Below are 23,235 nucleotides of genomic sequence, written 5' to 3' on the forward strand. Positions count from 1 at the left end.
TATACCTAGAAAACTTAACTAACATGACTATAAGTTCGAGTATCATAGATGACTAATCATTAATCTGTATTTCTCAACTATATACTACAATTTCAAATTAGTTGCACAAAAAAATACTTTAAACAAGAGTAGAAATATACATACAGTATAACAAAATTAAATTTGTATCAATAAACTAAAATCCATAGCATTGTAAAACATTTCAAACAAGTTGTTCTTTAAAAGTAGGTTCAATATTCTACCCTTTTTTCCTATCATATATATATGTATGTGTGTGTATATATATATATATATATATATATATATATATATACTATCCTCCCTTTTTTTAAGAAAGAGGTTGTATTACAATCAACCCTTCTTAAATAAAAATGAACACTTATAAACAATATTTTGGCAATTTGGGCATAGCTTTTCATACTACATACTGCTGGATAAGAGTGCTTACAATCTTATAGGGATCCTGAGAAAATTAAGAATCATGGTCAAGTCATGACTATAATAGCCTGTGAGGATGCATTGTCTGGGCCAGTTGCCTTGAAGCTATTGTGGATGTTGGATCATCTGGGCCATGGTGTCATTGGAGACTTTTCAGAGGCTCTTGGCTGATCAAACCATATAAGCCTGGAAGCAATCCATAGGGTCTCTTCTTCTGTGGAAACAAGAGCAGAACCTCTTTTCCAAAGCAACATATTCTTAGACATAAACTTTGAAGTCCAGATACCTTTAAAATATATGTATTGACTTAACTCAAAAACTTTTACAACCAAATGTCTTTCTTCAGTTAAAAATCCCAAAGGCAATATAATACACGGTGTGATTTTCATCTTTACGTGGCATAACTTTTATATTACTTTTACTGTCTCTTTAAAAACTTTATTAAAAAAAACTCTCATTTCTTTATATAACTGCCTATATTCCTTTTATTCTCTCTTCCAAGCCTACGTATATTTTCACACAGACATTGTAAACTGTTTAGAGGTTTATTTTTATCTGAATCTGTTTTATTGTGAATCTATTGCTTTACACTGCAGTATTCCTAGGATTGAAATGGCAGCTTTGCCTGCTGGCTCAGCCCTCCTCAGCTTTCCAACCTGGCAGAACTTCTTTCACCTTTCACTGCCACCTCCGACTCTGGGAGACAATGGGTCTATGCTTCCTTCCAGAAGCATGTAACCCAGAAACCTTTTCTTTCTTTCCTTTTTTTTTGTACTAGCAAAGGCTATATCTACCATGCAGCATACTGTGTAGCTCAGAGACGCCTCTGTGTATAGCAGTGGGAATCCACCATGCTTCAGGTCAAGCCCACACGCCATTTTGAACCCGCCATACTGTAGCTCAGGGCTTGCCTGAGAGACATAACTAGGAAGCTGTTTTTAAGTTCCATTTTAGAATCTTTTTTTTAAAGCTTTCTCAGGTTTTAGTTGGGAACTGTTGCCACCATGTCTGAGTGCCAATTGTAGCCAGAAGTTTTCTCCAGTCCTGCAGAATCTCTCCCACCCCACAAGTACTGGGTCCCAAATAAGCATTCACAGGCTTATGTTATTTTTAAATTATGGCCATAGCAGGCTCCTTGCTATCTGGTTCTTATATCTTAATTTAACCCATTTCTATAAACCTATACTTTGCCATATGGCTTGTGGCTTACCAGTAATTTTACATCTTGTTTCTCATGATGGTGGCTGGTAGTATCTCCTCTGCTCTGTCTTTTTTCTTCCTCTCCATCTGTTTGAATTTTCTGCCTGCCTCTAAGCTGCCTTGCCATAGGCCAAAAGGCTTTATTTATCAACCAATCAGAGCAACATATATTCACAGCATACAGAAAGATAATCCCTCATCACACATACCCCTAACCATTAATAAAACTACTGATCCTTTCCAAGCTTAAATAAAACTGCCATTATTATTGTTAACATAATGGAATAATTTTGTTTAGACAACATGGTAAAATAACCCTAAATCTGAATGTGTTTTTCCTACAAAATATGTGCTTTGAAGCCTAATCCACAGTGTAATAGCATGAAAATGGGGGGATTTGTGCTAACATTAATTTATATGTGGGTCACACCCATGAGTGGGATTGCTATCCCTGGTACCTTCACCTATGAGAGAATTTATCAATAGAAAAGAAATTCCCCAATCACTGAGAAGGTTGAGTCTCCTCATCTACAGAATCTTCCAGAATATTTATCAGGGACTTCTCAGCTTCCAGACATTTGGGGAAAATTTGTTTTTTTATAACTTACTCAGGTTTCACTATTCTCTTGTAAGGACCCATATGTATACAAAAATTGAGAAAAAAAAGAGTTCTCTGTACATTTTCTGTTGAGACTTGCCTTGTGTCCTAATATACAGCAGTAAATTATAATGTGCCATGGGCTTCTGGGAGGAATGTGTATTCTTCAGTGTTTGGGTGAGATGATCTGTCTATGTCTATTAGGTCCATTTCATTATGATGTGTCATTTGATTTTAGAACTTCAGTGTCTGTTCAGTTTGTGGTTTTGTTGTTGGTATTTATTTGTTTGTTTGTCTATTAGTGAGAGTGGAGTTCTGAAGTCATACAATATCACTCTGTTAGGACTATCCTGTGGGATTAGATCTAATATTATTCCACAGGGATATTATCTGTTTTATTGGTGTTTTTAATGAAGTGTAAGACATACACATGTTCTGTACCTACAAATTAGCTTCTTTGAGTGTGGTGGGAACACAGAGTCCACTGAAATCTTCTATTTACCTCTGTGTTTTAAAACTGTAAACACCTAATGCCAGGATTTTCTTCCCTGCTGTTTGATTCTTGAGCCTTTGTTCATGCTCCAGGATGCCAGCTGAAGTTGTCAGTAAAACTAAACCAAACTGAGAGAATGAGAATAGATTTCTCTGCAATTTTTTTCTGGTTCTTTGGACGGCACATTAAATCTGGGGCTGATCACTCTGGCCTTGGTCAACCTACCTGTGAGGTTCATGACAATCTTCCTAGAACTGTGATTGTCAATGATGTCAAATTCACAATGTAACCATGCTTTATAATCACAGTTACCATCAGGATGATGGCTTTGGGGCAAGGCCTGATTAGGATGTACTGTTTGCTTCTTTTTGAAGCATTGTTGATGCATGGGAAAAGCATTCATGCACACCTTGGTGACTCCACAGAAGATGGCCGAAATATTTAATTTAGCTTTTAAGGTGTTGGGGATGGCAGGCGTGAAGACAGTATTTCATGTAACCAAGGCATACCTCTGCCTCACTTAGTTCATGAGGATGAAGCTGAATGCCTTTTTCCCACTTGCTTCTGTATTATTGCTAACATATGTATGTGGTGCACATGTGAGCATGCACATACACATGTGAGCACATGCACAGAAAGAGTAGGGCTGATGTTGAGGAACCTTCCTTGATTATTCTCCACTTTGTTTATTGAGGTACAGAATTTCAGTTAACCCCAAACTAGGCATTTCTAGGTGGTCTAGTAGCCAGCATGCCCCAGGGATTCCCTGTCTCTGCCTTCCAAGCTGTGGAATTGCACACCGCCAGTATATTCCCTCTTCCCCTTGCTGTGGACTCGAGGAATCTGAGCTCCAGGCTTCACACTCGCACAGTAAACAATTCAGCACACTGTGATGTAGATGTAACCAACATCTTATTAAATAAGAAACACAGAACCAATGTAAAAGAGAAAGCCAAGAGGTCAGAGCTCAGAGCTAAAATCTCACCCTTCTTTCTGCGGTGGTCCTAGATCTCCGAAAGAGAGCTACTTCCTGTGTGTATGTCTTTTCATAGTCTTTTTGTTCTGCCTTCTCATTGGTTGTAAACCCAAACACGTGACTGCCTCATCACTGTCTATATATACAGCCCCCCAGGTCTTAAAGGCATATGTCTCCAATGCTACCTAGCTCTTCTACCAAGTGCTGGGATTAAAGGCGTGTGCCACTGCCGCCACACTCTTGCTATGACTCTAATAGCTCTGACCCCCGGGCAAATTTATTTATTAACATACAATCAAAATCACATTTCAGTACAATTAGAATACCACCACACTTTGAGCCACTCCCGGGTCTGGCGCTGAACGTGTGTATTTGCTGGCTCCACCTCCTGAGTGCTGAGAATAAGGACTCACACTACTGGGCCCAATTCACCTGAAACTGAAGATGGATCCAGGACTGCGTGAAAACTAGGCATATAGTCTATAAACTCAGTAACAACCCTCGATGCTCCTTAGATTTTTTAATCTCTTCTTATACTATTCCTCTTATATTCTCAATATTTGTAAGTACAATTTATCCAAAAATGTGATGTCTAGTTTTTGGACCATCTACAAAGGATCATTTATTGTCTACCTCTTCATCCTTGAAGCCTGCTCCTCACTTCTTTTATCTGTTCAGATATTACTCTGTACAATAACCATTCTGTCTCTCTCTCTCTCTCTTTACCATATCACATCATACATTTGTTCACCATAATAGTGTCTGTCTGCCTGGTGCCACAAGTTTGCCCATGTTTTTTCCTTGGAACCCAGGGCAGACTGCCCCAGGCCTGCATGTGGGTTCCCTTGTCCCTCCTAGTCTGTCATAGTGATGGGCAGGACTATGGTTCCTCTTCAGAGCCTCATCCATGAATTTCCTGTTTCTACTTTTAAACTAGAAGTATAGAACCATTTCTGAATTATACAATTTAAATATACATGTTTTAAAAGCATTATACACATGCACATGTATACATATATACATGCTTTCTTAAATTAGGTTCAAAATCTGTTAGCTAGAATTTTAAAATTCAAAGCATTAAAAGTAAATTGTTTATCCAGGCCAGCAATGCCTCCCCAATGAGGTATAAACTATTGAAAACAATATGAGACATGAGTAACCCCCCCTTGAATTTTATTGCTCAGGTGTGTCCAATCAATCTGTAAAACTTTATAGTGTATTACTGTTGCCCTTGATAGTCCTCAAAAGCTAGAAGATGCATGCCTAATCTTGACAAAACAATGAATTTTGGACATAGGGCACAAAGAACCGAACAGATATCTCAAAGTCTCTTCCCTGAGGACCAGCTTCCATGTACCAGAAGGTGCCATACAAACTTCCAAAGGAGGAAAACCATCAACAGTACTACCCAGCTATGATTCTTATGAATCACAACAATTATCAGTGTGGCACAGTAGGCCTAAGAAAAAAATAATGGGATGCATACATTCGTGGAAATCAACAGCTCTCTGTTGGTTCTTCAGGGCTGCTCAGAAACAAGGAAATCATGCTTGGTACTGGAAACCTAGCAAAATATTGAGGTCTACTGAAGCTATTGATCTTGGAAGGGAATCTACAACCACCAATTTGCTTAGTTACCCTAACTCCCATCTACATTCCTTAGGATCTATCCTTGTACCCACCAGTAGGTGTAGTTCTCAACCCTCATGAAGGAAACTTTTCTTTACAACAGATGGAGATGATTACAGAAAACCACAACTGATCAAAATACAACAGTATAGACCCAATCCAAAAGGACACATCTACAACAGAAGTCCCACACATAAGGCTCAGGGATAATTGCAGAAGGTGCAGAAAGATTGTAAGAGCCAGAACTGGAATTTAGCTCTGAGAGTCTGTCTGTTGGAGATGTCAGAAAGTGACAGGGCTCCATAACATGACCTGAGGGGGGAAACAGCAATAGTTATGCTAATGTGCAAGGGGAAAGTTCATGAACTCTCAAATCTAGACAAAGTACTAAAGAATGCTGAAAGCTGCAAGAGAGAACACTAATTTTTTTTTTATCGAATACCAAATGGTCAGCCCTGAAAATATATGCATATAAGCAATATTATATAGACAGTGCAGATCATATTGATGTATTTAAAAATTATATATATATATTTATATATATTTATATATATGTATATATTTTATAGTTTGTACATACAACAACAATTAAAGAAAAAGAGGTCATTAATTTGAATGAGAACAATGGGGTACATGGGAGGGATTAGAGGATAAAAGTGAAAGAGAAATGATGAAATGATGTTTTTGTATTATAATCTAAAAAGTGTTTTTAAAAAGTTAATGTTATATTCATAAGCACGCTGATAGAAGTCATTTTGTAATAAAACAAAACAGACACTTTTACTTTTATTTACTTCAAACCATTAATTCATCTCTTTCGATTAAGTATGGAACAGCTTAGATGTCAAAAGAATTGCCTTTATCTGACCTTTCTCCAGTCCTCATTGGCTATGTCTCATGCAAGATACCCACATTATCTTGACTTCATTAATCTTCTGTATATTGAATTATGAAATACATATTTTCTAAAGATTTCAAATGAACTGTGAAATAAAGAAGCCATCATTAATTTACAATCACTTTGATGCAAAACTCTCATATTTACCATCCTCTTCCACTATTGTCATCCCCTCACTTTATTATGTACCTCCAGTGTAGAGTACAAATCAGCAATTATTAGGAAAACATAATCACAAATATATTTTCCCTCTTTTTCAACCACTGCCTGTTTATGTTTGTCTTGATTGTACTTCACCAGGTGAAGCAGCAAGGGAAGTTGAATGTTACCATAAGTTAGAAACCAAACAACTGCTCAACATAATTCCAGAGAGAATGATTCTGAAACTCAAGAATTTCTGTCATACTCTACTTTGAATTGAATCACCCCGAGTAGTCTTAGTAGATATCCAGAAAGCCACACCTCCATCCATTTTTCACATCAGTGAATTTAATGCTTTTCTCTTACCAAACCCAATTTGTCCTCAATTCCTCCTTTTCATTCCATTTTCATTTTTTATATTGAAAATTATAATATCCCTAGATTAACAGCCACATAAAAGAAAGAATACCTGCCATTTACCCCATTTGTGATTTGCAGGTCTATAATAGTTTCTGCTGCAGAGCAGGCTCATAAGTTAGCAATCTTGAAACTCTATTTTATTGCAACCTATTTTAAAATGGACTTCTGGTTGTAAGTGAATACCTAAAACATCTTTTCAAAGATAGTGTCTCACACTGTAGCCAGCCTGTCCTGGAACACAAAGGAAGCTTTCTGTCGAAGACTGTCAAAAGCTGGGACTAGAGGTATTTAACAGAATCGCAGGTATAAATAAAATTTAATATACAGAATTTTTTTTCTCCATTTCAAACATTCCAAAATAAAATTTGAATACTATGACTCCAATTTGGTTATTATAATAAAAAAGTAATTATATTAAAACAGTTATTTTAACTGTTGTTGGAAGCATTTCCATTTGAAAACTAGTAAATTACCTAAATCAGTCTAACATTTTCAAGATACTGATATCCAGAAAAAATATTTTAGAAACATTTTCATGCCAGATTAAATTCTTGTGTGTTTAAGAGTATAGTCTGTCATAATGTGGTCTGTATGTATCACTTGGTATTTAATTACTGTTTATCTTCAACAGTAAATAAACCTTAAGTTCTTGTTTTCTTCATCAATGGAAGTTTCTTTTTCCTAGATCTAACAAGTTAGCCCTGAAGATGAGCCATCACACCTCATTTTTCCTTGTTTGGGAATCACATTTTAGCATAGTTTAAGTGTATAAAGAATACATATCAATAATAAATTCAAGTACAAAATACTCTCCACAGAGTCTTTACAGAAAGCCTACTTCTATGGTTTGATGTGAAGAAATGAAAACAGGAAGATGTAACAGAAGGGAAGAGGCAAGAAATCTGGGTGGGGACAGACAAGGGAGGCCCACATCCTCATCTTTCGGTACAGTCACGAAGTTTTGCTTCACAGTCTCCATCTATGCTATCCCCGGAATATGTGAGCCGTAAAGCACATTTTAGAAGGCTTTTCTATCTTTCCCTAGACACAGAATTAAGGGCCAGCACAATTTCATATTACACAAAACTGCCAGCCAGGGCTCCCCATTCTTCCGTTAATGTCCTTTCCCTTTTCAGTGTCTTGCATTTCCTGCTCATTCCCTCTCTCCAGACACCTTCACTGTCCTTATTATTGATTCACACTTTATATTCAAAGTAGGAATTCTTCCATTTTCTTACAAAAAATGTGTTTTTCTCAATAACCTTAAGCCTTATACTGAGATAGAGCCTTAGAGCAAAATTATTCTAATTACTTTCTTAAAGCCTCAGGAAATTGAAAATAAAAAGATGAAAAATTTAAGTCCTTCTCATCTAAACAACACATTCAGTTTCTTGATCAAGACTGGGAAATCTTTTTTTTTTTTTTTTTTTTTTTTTTTGCCTAAGAAGTTATCACACAATCAAGGATTGTGTAGAAAATATAGACTCATAACAAAAAATATATTTCCACTTCTTGAAATAAGTTTTTAAAAAGGGTAAAAATTAGAGATACTATGCAATAACAGTAAGGAGCCTGCCTTATCAGTTATAACAATCAGCTTCCATAGAAGCAATTAGGGTATATAAAATGAGATTGCCTGCACTTTTGCTCATCAGGAGAGCCTTCTACGTTTCTTCCCCTACTCTTTGAGAAGCATGGTGACCTAGCCTGTGTGGTACTTCAGTGCACAGCACTCTGCAACATCGAATCTGCTCTCCTCATTCTGAGGTGTGCTTCTGGAAGTCAGTGAATTTCTCTACCCTGGAGCAGCATGATTTGCATTTTAATAAATTGTTGACACTCTGATATTTTAGAATTTGTTCATTCATCTTATAAAAACTGCTGCAAATAGAACTGTATCCTCTACAGTGCTTTGTAAGGAATGGCTCGATTAATCCTATAAATGAATTATAAAATGTGTATTTCAAAAATTAGTAGAGATGGACACAGTAGCACCTGTTTGTAACCCACTCAATTTGCAGACTAAGGTATGAGTATTGCAAATAATTCTATATAAACTACTGAGTGATTCCCAGACAAGACTGGTCTATAGAGTAATTCCCAGTGTTAATGCATAGCTGTATGATGTAGGTAGAGAAATAACACTGTAAAAAAGATGTATGCAAGTTATATTTAAGCTATAACATTTTAGGCCCCTAGTATGTACTCCTAAAGAATTCAACAAAAAAAGAAGTATGTAATGGGCAACTAACAGTGTAGATTGCAATTATCATCTTTAATATCAGTTAAATGTAATGAAATGGTAGATCCAATTGTAAAGATAGAATATGCAAAACACTAAAGTGGGGATGATATTTGGAAGAGTATTGAAAAATTAGTTGAAGCCAATTATTATCTTTGTAGGAGGAAAAAATCCCTCTTTCTTCTATCAGAGGATGCCTGTTCATCTATGTGCTACCAAATTTTGTCAACTTGATACAAGCTAGAGTTATCTAAACAGAGGGAACCACAATTGAGAAATATCCTCCATAACATCTGGCTGTAGAGTAACTTATTAATTAGTGATTGATAGAGGAGACACAACCTATGGTAGATGGTGCCATTCTTGGGCTGACGGTCATGGGTTCTATAAGAAAGCAGGCTGAGCAAGCCATGAGAAGTAAGCCAGTAAGCAGTACTCCTCCATGGCCTCTGCATCAGCTCTTGCCTCTGATTCCCTGCCCTGTATGAGTTCCTGTCCTGACCTCAGCTTCCATGATGAGCACTGATACAGAAGTGCATATCAAATAAATCTCTCCTCTCCCAGTTGCTGTGGTCCTGATGTCTCATCACAGCAATGGTAATGCTAACTAGAACAACCTAGGAATGCTCCCATCAAATCACCTGTGCTGATCTATCACCATGGACTTTGTAATACCACCTAGGTGGAATCCTTCCATTAACTTAAACTCAATTTTTCTCAAAACACAAATTTTTACTTTGAGTAATAAAGACTAAAATAATTTGAGAGAGGCTTCAATGAAAGAAATATATAACTCAAAAACAGGCACCAAATTGTGATCCAATATTAACAGAGCCATTTTATCACATTTGTCTCAAACCCAAAGCAAAATATCTAAGGAAACACAGACATATTAATAGGCAGAAAATTAAATGCCAATGTGTAAGATTATTTCAATATTATGATATCACAGACCATCTCAGCAGAAAACCAATAGAAAAACAGAGTAGAATGATCTTATAAACAAAATATGTGTGATAGACTAACATCTACCAGTGTTGTATCATATGACAGCTAAATAGTATTAATTCTTTTTAATTTTATACAGGAATCATAGTAGAAAATACTCTCTATGTTAGTCCAAAGGAATGTTAATATGTTTTATACAAAGTTGTATAAAATACATTTTGTAAGAAACAGTGTGCTGAAACTGAACTAAATATGATTTCTCTCTCCCTTACCATTTTCTTTTCTTTTTTTAAATTTTTTTTCTCTCATTAACTGCATTCCTACCCTGGTTTCCTCTCCCTCCTTTGCTACCAACCTTACCCCATCCTGTTTCCCTCATATCCACTCCTCCTCTTTTCCCTGCCAAAAAGGGAAGGCCTCCCAGGGATATCAACCATACATGGCATGTAAAGTTATAATAAAACTAGGCATAACCCCTCATATTGAGGCTGGTCAAGGCAACCCAGTAAGAAGAAAAGGATCCCAAAGGTAGGTAAAAGAGTCAGAGCCACCCCCGCTCTCACTGTTAGAAGTCCCACAGGAACACCAACCTACACAATCATAAATATATGCAGAAGACCTAGATCAGACCCATACAGGCTCCATGATTGCCAGTTCATTCTCTGTGAGCCTCTATGATCTCTAGTTAGTTGATCTGTGGGCTGGGTTTTTGAGGTGTCTTGACCAGTCTGGCTCCTACAGTCCTTCCTCTCTCTCTTCTGCAGGATTCCCTGAGCTCTGCCTAATGTTTGGCTGTGGGTCTCTGCATCTGCTCCCATCAGTTGCTGGATGAAGCCTCTCTGATGACAATTAAGCTAGGTTCTGGACTAAGAGAATAGCAAAGTATCATTAGGAATCATTTCATTGACATTTTTTTTTCTGATTATGATTTGTTCTTCATTGGTCTCTGGGATATCCAGAATCTGGTCCCTGGCACACCAGGCAGTGTCTAAGAACCTTTTGTAGTGCAAAGGATAAGATCAACAAGTCAAAGCGACAGCCTACAGAATGGGGAAAGGTCTTCACCAACCCCACATCTGACAGAGGACTAATATCCAGAATATATAAAGAACTCAAAAATTAGACATCAAAATGCCCGACAGTCCAATTAAGAAATGGGCTATAGAACTAAACAGAAAATTTTCAACAGAGGAAACTCAAATGGCTGAAAGACATTTAAGGGATTGTTCAACATACCTAATCATCAGGGAAATACAAATCAAAACAACTCTGAGATACCACCTTACACCTGTCAGAATGGCTAAGATAAAAAACACTGAGGACACTTTATGCTGGAGAGGATGTGGAACTCGGGGAACTCTCCTCCAGTGCTAGTGGCAATACAAGCTTGTACAACCACTTTGGAAATCAATATGGTGCTTTCTTAGAAAATTGGGAATCAATCTCCCCCAAGATCCAGCTATACCACTCTTGGGCATATACCCAAGAAATGCTCAATCATGCCACGAGAGCACTTGCTCAGGTATGTTTATATCAGCATTGTTTGTAATAGCCACAACCTGGAAACAACCTAGATGCCCTTCAACTGAAGAATGGATAAATAAATTGTGGCACATATACACAATGGAATACTACTCAGCAGGTTGGGGGCTCATCTTAGGGCATATTGCTATGCTGTCTTCAGTTGATTACAGGGAGCCCTGCTCTTTTCTGAAAGGGAAAGGCACTGAGGGGAGGTAGGTGGGAGACTGGGATGAGTGGAGGGAGCGCTGGCTGTGGTCAGAATGCATTTTCTAAGAGAAGAATAAATAAAAAGAAAATATAACAAAAACAATCTGCTTATCAAGTACATCATAAAAGCTTCAAGATAACATGTTTACAATAACTGGATATTGATTGATATTTCCAATTCATTTGGTACCTCATACATATAAGGCAAATGCTCTTCACCAATGTATCAACCTTTCTGAAATAATTTATTTTGTCCAGAAAGAAATTATCATCTTGAAATCAAATTTTAAAAGCATGATTGATGAATGAGAAAACAAAAAAAAATATTTTACAGATGTAGGTGCTGTCCAATTAGTGTTTGTAGAACAAACTAATAAGTTCTTATAGAAATGCTGTCCAATTAGTGTTTGTAGAACAAACTAATAAGTTCTTATAGAAAGCAAAATTGATAGTTATTGAGACATGTAACAAATCAAGACTCAAACCAAATAGCTATACTTCAGATAATTACTAATATTCACAATCTGTGGTGTTAGAAGATGAGCTGTTTTATGAATAAATCCATAATTAAAAACGTGAACTTTGAAGTCTTAGATAGTAATTATAAAACAAATTGAAGACAAATACAAAATAAAGGGCAGAGGCAGGCAGAAAATTAAAATCTCTAACAAGTTAAATCAGTTTTTATTCTTACATATTTACCATGAACACAGGCTCAACAAGTATATAAAGTGAAAACTAATAACTTCTGGAATCTAGATTTAAATATAATATCCATCCAAAATTAGACTTGTTGCCTTTCCTCATACAGTTCTGTCAGAGGAGGGTATTGTGGTATATTTGATTCAGTCTGTCCTAATGACTCACATTTTGGAAACCATCTCTGTTTAAAGCTTCCAGAAAGGGGCGTGTGACAAATTAGGCAGCAAGTGAGCATCTCATTAGCTCCTCGCAAATGTCAAACTCATTTACACATTCAGAGAGTTAATGATGTGTTTCCAGATATGTTCTTATAAATTACTGTTTTCTACCTAACTTTAGAACACCTAAAGAGCCATGTTTTTTTATTTTCTAAATTACAAAAATTAAACTTTTTAATAACTTAAGTAATCTTCACCTGGGGAAATCTGTTACATTAAATTGTGTTCTATACTTTGGGATAGATTAAAATAATACATGATATATAATATTATGTATGTAGTATATGATATAATGCAATATATTTACTGTTTTTAACATAACTGAATATATATGAATGGTATATGACTATGTATGCTTACCTCTTAGATATAGAGTTTATATATTCAAAAGCATGTGAGGAGCTATGTAAAAATTGGCAAATGAATCATTTCTATATAATCTATATTTCATATTCTCTAACTAGATAAAAATGAGTAATTCTCCTGTGTCATAATTACTCTATTTACAAAACGAAATGTGAAACTACTCCTTATTTTTTCCTAAAAAAATTTACTAAAATGCGAGAGTAAACTGATGGAAACAAAAAAAGATTTTGTTTATCTGGAACAGACTGAATAATTTAAAGATCCAAAGAATCTTAGTGAGGAAGCGTAACTCTGTTTTGTTTTGGTTTGTTGTTGTTTTGTTTGTTTGTTTTGTTTTGTTTTGTTTTTAGAAATGTTTCAGTCCTTTTCTTCTTTCAGCATACTCATTTATGGATCTTCCAACAACATAATTGATACTACCCTTCTATAAACAGTGTGTATAGATATGCTTTATATCAATTAATTATTTCTGTCACATATGATTGATGAATCTAAGAAATGTTTCTCTGAGAAGATAAATAAGACTGGAAAAACTATGGCCCATTTAACAAAAAAAGCAAAAGATGATCAAAAACAACAGAAATGGAGATGACATTATAAGGAAACATTGCAACAGATATCGAGGAAATTCATAATATTGTTATGAAATTCTACTAAAGTCCACACTTGATTGAGTTAGAAGAAAACAAATAGAATTTCTAGATGAATCTGTATCTGAACCACCAAAGGAGGGAAAAACAACTTAAACAGACTCATAAAATATCAGGAAATCGAAAGTGCAATAAATGATAGAAATAAATAAATAATAAAGTTATTTGTATTCAGTTTAATACTATGACCATTTAGCAAAATAGTAGTATTTCTTCCCCACTAATTCTTTTTAACCTATTGCCTATTTAGATAAATATCTTTTATAGATATTGGTTGAAAGGTTGAGGAAGGGAATGGCTTTGGCCAAATACTCATTCTAAGGAAGCAACTACTATACCCTGGGGTAAAAGTTGATAAAAGAAATTAAATATAATGTCAAAACAGGGACAAAATATAGGTAATCAAATAAAAATGGAAATAGAATACTTTCAGAATAAAAATGGGATATAGTTTAATCATCTCACAGTAATGAAGGGAACATATAGGAATAAATAATAACTGATTTCATTGAAAATTGAACAAATGTATTGGTGAGATTCAGATTCCCATATGTAGGCCTACTTTACTGTCTTCCATAACACATATAATTACCTTCTGGAAGGTTCTCCAAAGTGTTCAATAGCTTCTGAGGCCATATCTGAAGTAGTTATGTAATTTCTCCTGCATCACGTCATAGATTATTCTGGTTTGTTTGTTTGGTTGGTTGGTTTGGGTTTTTGAGGCAGGGTTTCTCTCTTCGACAAAGATCTGGTTGTCCTGGAACTTTCTTGGTAGACAAGTCTGGGCTTCAACCATTAATTGCTGTTATAGCTGAAATTTAATGAAACTCTAAATTATTTTAGGGAAAAATTTTTTTTCATTGAAGTCCCATTAATTTTTGTAATTGTTTTCACAAAAATTAACTAAAGTTATTATATATATATTAACTAAAGTTTACTATGGTCTATTTGATTCCCTCATTCAAGGATTGATTATTCAAGAAGAACATCACAGTGCATGCCTACGAATGGAGACGGAGAGCTTGACTGGTGGTTTTCTTCTGTGGACAGATTCTTCCAACTCATTTTAATGCTGTCTAACTGAAGCTCACTTTTTCACCAATAATTTTTGGAATTTAAAATATTTTACATCATTCCTCCTTCTATTAGCTCCCTCCGATCATTCCTATTGCCAATGTTCTTTTTTAAATTAAGTCTCTCTTTAATATATATATATATATATACATATATTAATATATATGTATGTATATGTATATAAATGGTGTGTGTGGGTGTGTGTGTGTGTGTGTGTGTGTGTGTGTGTGTGTGTGTGTGTATGTGTCTGTGTGTACCAATTAGGGGATAAGATCATTTTTTCCACTCTCTGAATTCTCCAGTTGCTTGTTCTTACTTTAGAGTTGAGCACACATGAGCTTTCCTCCCTCCCTGTAAGCATGTCCATTGGTGTCTTCCTTACAGTGTCCTCTTTAGACACTAGAGTTGACTAGACTTCATGGATGTTGCCTTTCAGGAGACACAATCTCACACCAAAGTTCCTGTTTCTCTGGCCAGTACTATCTTAATGGCCCAACTTGAAGTTCTTTAATGCCTTATATTTTTTAATGATAAACAACTTTCATAATGTAAAACAATCTGAGTATAAATATTTTTATTACCTAAGAAATCTTCTTAAGATTCACTTTATTTTAAATTATGAGTTGCTGTGTGTGGATATGTGAATGTGTGTATGATCCTGCAAGCACAGTTCAGAAGAAAGTGTAGGGTACATTCAAGCTTGAGTTCCCAGCATTGTGAACCTCTGTCTGTGTTTGTGGGGGGGAGTACTGATCTCTGGTCCTCTGCAAGTGCAACGTGCACTCTTAGTCAGTGAGCAATTTCTCCATCACCTTTGAATAAGAAACCTTAGAGGAACTTTTGAATGTTTTTATAGTTGTATTTTTCTCTTTTATTTTAGATAAATGGAAAAAAAAAAGTAGATTGCTCATATCTGAAAAGTCTCATGTTTTTGTATTTTCCCATCCATATTGTTTGGAAAGTAAATTAACCTTAGCCAAGGTTATCTCCTTCTAGTAATAGTTTCATTATAACAGCCAAGACCAGACAATGATCATTCTTACCATTATTCTTTATTTCTCCAGATAAATAGTTTCTATATTACTTTATTATCATTCACAATTATCAGAGGTGAATTATAAATTATGTGTGAGAAATAATTGTCAGCACTTCCCAGGTCTGCTGGTCTCTGCTGCCTGGTCCGTATTCCTAGCACATATATGCAGGTTTCCCCCAAGCACCAGGGTATGTGCAATGCTTTCTGCTTTGGCCAGAAGAGATAATATCTGAGTGCTGTTTTATGCTCAGGAAACCTCAAAGATTTTATTTTGGTATGGGTAATTGAAGAAAAATTTAATTCTAAATGGCTTCATGACCATATCACTATAAAAAACACACTTTTTAAGGCCAGCAATGGACATTTAATAATACAATTCAATAGCATTCTTTTTTTGTACATAGCTATAAATAATTTTCTGACTCATTCTTCTAATCAAACAATATGTCAGAATTTGACAATTGCCTTCAACGCTTGAATCTCTTCTAATTCTTTAGGGAACTGATTCTTTAAATTTTCTTTTCGCTTTCCGTTGTTATCCTTATTTTACGCTCTCGAGTTAGACTATTTACCTTTCCTCTCTTATGTTCTGGTCAGCCATAGTTTTTGCTTCATCAATGTAATTATAAGCAACTTGAAAATACTATTACTTGTGTTTGCATCAAACAATTGAACTAAGTCCATTTTATGAGATAATATTTCTTCAACAACTATTTCATGAGAGATTCTAAATACTCTCCTACTCTTCCCAGGATGCAAGAATTTAGCATAGTCATTTTATGGGACTGATGAGTGTCCACATTTTATCTTCAACAAAGAAAGAAAGAAAACAAAATATTACTAAAGCGATGTCTTATAGTTTTCTATGTGAGAAATCTGTTCTCCCTGGTTGAAATTAGGAGAGCTAGCCATTATATGGTGTTATCTCTTCATAAATTGTACATCTCTTACCATGGTAATGTACTTTAATGCTATTACTGGAGAAATAGCTAACTGTGTTTCTTGTCTAAGTATGCTGTGAATATCACTCTATATAAATAAAATGCTGATTGGCCAGTAGCCAGGCAGGAAGTATAGGCAGGACAGGCAGAGAAGAGAATTCTGGGAACAGGAAGACTGAGTCAGGAGACTCCAGCCCGCTGTCCAGGAAGCAGCATATAATGGCACAAGGTAAACCATGGAACACGTGGCAACATGCAAATTAACAGAAATGGGCTGAGTTTAAATGTGAGAACTAGTCAGTGGTGGACCTGAGCTATTGGCCAAGCTTAAGCCTCTGAGTGATTATTTTATAAGTGACTGTGGGGTCCGTGGGCCTGGGCAGGACTGGAGAAAACTTCAGCTACATGTGTATCTAAATGTTGTTACTGTGAATTTGTAATTTTATTTCTCTCCTTCCAACTGTACTGTTCCAGTTAACCTGTCCATATTTGTTATACTAAAATCTTAACCTGTCACAGTTTCTCCTGAGAACAGTTTAATAAATATAGGTCATTGGAGCTGAAAATAAAACCATTGTAATTAATTATAGTGTACCATGTTCATTTGACAAATGTGCCAGTTTAATTTTTAATATTTTTTCTTTTACTTGTTGAGGTTATGATACAATTACATCATTTCTTACCTTCCATTTCCTACCTCCAAACATTCCTACATAGTCTTCCTTGTTATTTTTCAAATTCACAGTTTCTTTTTTAATTAATTGTTGAATATATGTGTACATATCTATATGTATATAATTATGCATATGTATATATGTATTTATCCCTATGTATATGTATGTATTATCATATGTATATATGTATATGTATATATTACTAAATATATTAAGTACAACTTGATCAATTTGTATAATGTTACTTGTATGCATGATCTATTTAATTGGAATATGGCATGTAGCATTGATGATGCAAAATTTTAGGAATGTTTTTGAGCAGTTCTAGAGAAATTTAACAATGGTGGTAAGATATATCCCAAATATTAGAAATAGTATGCAATGTGCTTGTATTTTAGATTGAATAAAGAGGGTAAAGGAGAAAGTCTGCAAAACATTAACATACCATTTTCTCTATTTTCTGTACAGCTCTGTGGTCCAAAAACTCTTGGTTGGATTTCTTCCCTGCCAATATGAACAGAATTCAACTGGTCAGTGAACCAAAATAAACCAGCCTTCAAGCTTTTTGTTTGATTGATTGTTTTTTGTCAAGTATCTGGCCACAGTGGCAGAAAAAATAAGTTAAAAGTTATTTATCCTTTATGCTATGTGTTTATAAAGGCTAATGTAACCTCTTCCATAGCAGACAACATCATTCCAAGAACCTTAAATATAGTTTTCCTGCTCATGACAACTCACACCCAGCATGGTATAAAATATTTTCTTATTCCATTAAAAATTAATTCGCTTCTTTATTGGAAGAATATTTAAACAACTTTCTTATAGTCTCTTGGATTTACCTATAGAGGCTGGGAAAACTCATTATCAATAGTCAAAATTTAGGCATGCAGAATTGCCAATGCAACAGTTTCAGTAAAAGTGCTAATACTTGGAAAGGTAATAACTGCTGTTTCAACACTCTTCTTACCATAATAATAAATTATGTATGTTATTTAGACCTCCAACTATGAAAGCAGAAGACTAATGTCCTGTACAGAAGACAATCACACCAAGAAAGTGAATTTTCTTACTCACATTCAGTTCAGCAAGAATACTATCCAAACCTAGAAAGTATTAGATGAGGTTTACTAAATCATGTTGTACAATAGGTTTTCATTTTAATATACTCAATGCAGTGCTAAACTCACTTAGAAACATCTTCTCAGAGAAAGCACAAATAATGTTTAAAGAAATATATTTACACTCCATGGTTCAGACAAATGGAAATAATGGGTAAATAGACAAATGATAGACAGATGGATGGACAGGTAGATAAATACATAGATAGTTATGACAGATAAATAGATGTTTGATTATGAAATGTTCATCAAAGTTCATGTGTTAGAATATGGTACTCAGCTATTTGTGATAGTTATAATACATTTTGGAGTTAGAGCATTGCTGTAGAAAGTAGATCACTTCAACTGTTTTATAGAATTTTTAATTATTTTCATCCACATCATTTTTAATCCATGCCTTAATGTAGTCATGTGCTATCTATGTATAAAGTTTTGTTATGTAAAGTCTGCATGGCATGCCACCACCTTCAATATCACCAGAGAACAGGTAAGAAATAAATAACAATAAGTGATAAATAAATCATTCTAGTTTCTATTCTGAGATTATTAATTCAGATTAGATGTTTTAACAGATTTCCTCAACATATTTTAAACTATTGAAAGTTTATTTTCTGAGAGAATTTTATGAATCAAAGTCAACTTAATGTGATGCTTTAATGAGATTTTATCAAGAATGAATTCAATTTTAATATTTGTATTATTAGCCATACTTTAGTTTGACTTTCACAAATAGACTTGGATATGTATTCGATATTAAAATTGAGAATGTAATATCTAAAAATTATTTCCTTTGGTTTGCACTCACCCTGAAGGTGTCATCTCTTTGGTCCCTGTTATCTCAATCCTTAGCATTCATGAGACTAGAGACGGTGCCTAAAGTTCCTGGACCTTGTCACACATACTCCAACTTTAGTACTTTCTGTTCTAGAAAACAGAGATATGCAGTTAGTCATAAATTTGTATTATACTTATATATAATACACTGACATTTAGATTTATAACTTCTTTGGATTTTTGAAAAATAAGTTTAACATTATACATTATCCCAAGGCCTTCCAGTCTTAAGCCATTTAAATGTGATATAACACTCAATATATCAAAGTCTGCCTAGCTTATTTTTTTGAAATACATTTTAACAAATGGAAATTGTAAATGTCTGCCTTGGGTATATGGCTGAGCATTCACTGGGCATGCCTTGAGGCTGTGTTTAATCCCTATCAGAATAGAAGAAAGAGGGACTAACTGATTAAATATTTAAGAAGGAAAACATATCATTTTAAAAGTCTAAAAAACCCAACATTTTGTTTATGTAAGTGTGTCTATATTTGCAAATAGTCCAATTTTGTAACAAGTTCTTATTGAACAAAACTGTCCAACTGCATTCTGATGAAATCTATTAATCAAATATAAGTTTTTTGTGTATTTTTCCTTTCACAACTCTCTTTAGAGCATTCTTAAATTGATGATGAAAATAATAACATGAAATTCATCCCACACATATTTGACCACCATATACATTCATGTTTATAATGTGGACGCATGGTGTTCCAAAAGGAAACAAAAACAGATATTTGGTAAATGATGACATGTCATATAAATAAATGCTTTTAAATAGAATAATTTGTTGACAGTGGATTGGAAATTTTCTCCATAGTTAAGAAAGTCTTTAAAGACTATAAATTGATGTGTAGTTATATTTGGGGGGCGGGGGATGGCACAGCACTCCCCAAGGCAGTATTGGAGACTCAGGGAGCTCATAATACTTACAGGACGCAGAGACTAAGGAAACTCCTGAGAGTCAAGTAGTCCTTCCCCATGGTAAAGTAAGCTGTGAAGAATGGCTGAGGGAAGAATACAGGGAACATCACTATCAGTATTAAATTCAGGGAAATATGGTGATCCATCATGATTCACCTCCTGTGGGGGAGTGGGCTATTTGTGGCTGTTGCTCCATTAACCTATGCTACTGTAAGTAATCCCAATAAACCCATTAACTAACTAAGTAAGATGTGGCTGGAACCAGGATTGTGGTCTTCTGTTGTCCAGTCTATCTTAATTGCAGGGAAAGAGACTCAGCGGGAAAGGTATAAAAATAACGCCAGAATAAGGATGAGAGAACAGTAGAGACAGAGGAAGAGAGTCCTTAGAAACCATGTAGCTAATGCTTTGCCAGAATCAAGAATACAGCATGGATTGGAGAGTATGTGTCACAGGGAAGAAAAACCCAGACAGACGAGAAAAAGGAAAGTTCACACATAGACAACCTCATTGCCAAGGCACAATGGATTTGGTGGCAAATGTGATAGAAACCATAGAAATTTTCAAAGAAAAGAGTATGACCAGAAATGCATTCCAAGGACATAACTTTTTTTCTGCTTGAGGGAGAATATGTGAAGTATAAGAAACAATAGGAGAGGTAAAAATGAAACAAAAACAACAACAAAAACAACTGCACCAAGTATTCCAATAGCTTTGGATTCATTTCATATAAATAGGTTGGCATTAAAAAGAAAGTTTAAGTAAATGTTTTAAGATCAATTAATAAGTATGTCTAATATTTGGTTGCACATAGCTGAAGTCAACAGTGTTCACTGTATGAATAACAATACTTTCTCACTTTTCTCTTTAAATAATCTTAATTAGAACATGTCTTCTCACCACTGGATAGTATGTTTGGATATAGTAAGTCTTGTTGCTTCCTTATAGTCAGAAACTAAATTTCAAATGTCACAAAAGTTGACTGTAATTTAGTATATAAATTAAGAACTGTTTTCCATTTTTAAGCTTGTCTCCTGTCTGTCTGACATCTGAGATGAAAAGTCGACAGGTAAAAAAAGGGGCAAGCTGACTGCTTTATCACATCAGACTCTGCTTAATCTGCCCCATCATGGTATTACAAAATTATTTTATTAGGAAACAATATTGACAATTCCATCTGAATAGTGGTTTAAGCTCTAATATCAGTGAATCACTGAGGACAAACAAATAAATTAAATGATGCTTAATTTTATTTATATGATGAGCTCAAGTTTGAGACAATTGTTTTTTCTACCACAAAGTCTTCCTCAATTGTTGTTTCTTGAAAACATGATGCCTTTAATGTTGCCCGCAGGAGAGAGCTTTGGAATCTTCTCCAGAGGCACAGAAATACAATACAACTCCCATTGATACTGATACTACTGACGGATGCAGCTGAAGCTGTGCAGCACCATGAGAGTCAGAAAAAAGCCATGAGTGTTGTGGGATGTCTTTCTGTATGCTGTGAATATGTGTGTCTCCCATTGGATAATTGGGGTATAGCAAGAAAGCTTACAGCCAGGTGGGAAATCCCAGCAGAGACACAGAGAGAAGGCCAGATTTAAGACGGGAGTCCACTGACAAAGGACCAACAAGATGCCACTGGACTGGTAACATCAAGCCCATGTGGCAACATATAGATTAATAGGAATGGGTCAATTTAAGATGGACGAACAAACCAGCAAGAAGCTGAAGTCATAGGCCATGCTGTTTGTAATTAATATAAGCCTCTGTGTGATTATTTTATAAGTGACTGCGGGACCGTGGGGACAGGCAGGACAGAAAAACTTCCGGCTACACAGGAGGCTGTGTTTGTCTTGATGAAACTATCAAGAGGGACAGGACAGTGCTCATACAACCGCTCCCCACATTTATTTCCAAGAACAAAACAAAGCTGGCCAAGATTTGTCAGATAAGGAGGTGTCTGATTAAGAGGATATGTCAATCCTGTCTATTGTATACTCTCATTACAGATGGTTGTGAGCCACCATGTGGTTGCTGGGAATTGAACTCAGGACCCCTGGAAGAGCAGTCAGTGCTCTTAACCTCTGAGCCATCTCTCCAGCCCCATTTGTATACTCTCAACCCCATTTCCTTAAACCTCTTGAAATTCACTAAACAAGTGTTAAAGAATTTTCCTGTCACATTAGAGAAAGGAAAGAGTCCTGAAATGCAGAGGATTTTCACAAGTGTTTTCAAATCTATAATCCCCCTCCTTCCTTTGATGTCTAATTTTTACTTTATAATTTAAATGGTAAAGATGGCAGGCCTAGTGTTGGCTTGGCTTTTATCAAATGCTTTATATTTGCATTTTCCCAGATCTTTTTCCTCTTTTATTAATAAACTTTCCCACATACCACTTAACACTTCACTCTTCCATTAAGTGACTCTCTGAAATAATCTGAAGTTGTGCAAATTTTCATTTGATATTATCATAACTCTAAAATTGAGATTTTCTTACTCACCTTTCAGAGGAAAAAGTGGCTCACAGAAATCATAAAATGTATATTTACAGGTGTAACATGAAATATGTACATGCAACCTGATGAAGTGAGATGATGTTTTTTTCTGACAAAAAGACTGCTGTCAGTATTCTATAAGCTTTAAATATGGTAATAACTTCTTCTCTGATACAAAAATAATCTGTGTCTTAAAGAGTATGTCTTAAAAACTAATATTCACATATTGACAAATGCATACCACAATTCTCTTTCTGAGGCTGGGATCTCACATGGGATGAAATTTCCTAGTTCCATCTATTTACATGCAAGTTGCATAATGTCATTTTTTAATGGTTGAGTAATAACTCCATTGTGTAAATGTGCTACAATTTCTTTATCCATTCTTCTGTTGAGGGACATCTAGGTTGTTTCCAATTACTGGCTATTATGAATAGAGTCACAGTGAACATGGTTGAGCAAGTGTCTCTGTGGTAGGATGAAACA

The 23,235-nt window shown here is 35.2% G+C and overlaps 1 long non-coding RNA gene across 1 annotated transcript; it reads right to left on the minus strand.

The window, feature by feature from the left end:
• Positions 1 to 11,596: 11,596 nt before the first annotated feature.
• On the minus strand, positions 11,597 to 19,413 carry LOC143267205 (uncharacterized). The gene is made up of 4 exons (XR_013042123.1): positions 19,299 to 19,413; positions 17,821 to 17,879; positions 14,243 to 14,461; positions 11,597 to 11,776 (listed from the first exon to the last, which is right to left on the minus strand). It is a non-coding gene; the product is annotated as an uncharacterized LOC143267205 (long non-coding RNA).
• Between the last annotated feature and the right edge of the window lie 3,822 nt (positions 19,414 to 23,235).

The sequence above is a fragment of the Peromyscus maniculatus genome, chromosome 9 (assembly GCF_049852395.1).
Source record: "Peromyscus maniculatus bairdii isolate BWxNUB_F1_BW_parent chromosome 9, HU_Pman_BW_mat_3.1, whole genome shotgun sequence".
Lineage (NCBI taxonomy): Eukaryota > Metazoa > Chordata > Mammalia > Rodentia > Cricetidae > Peromyscus > Peromyscus maniculatus.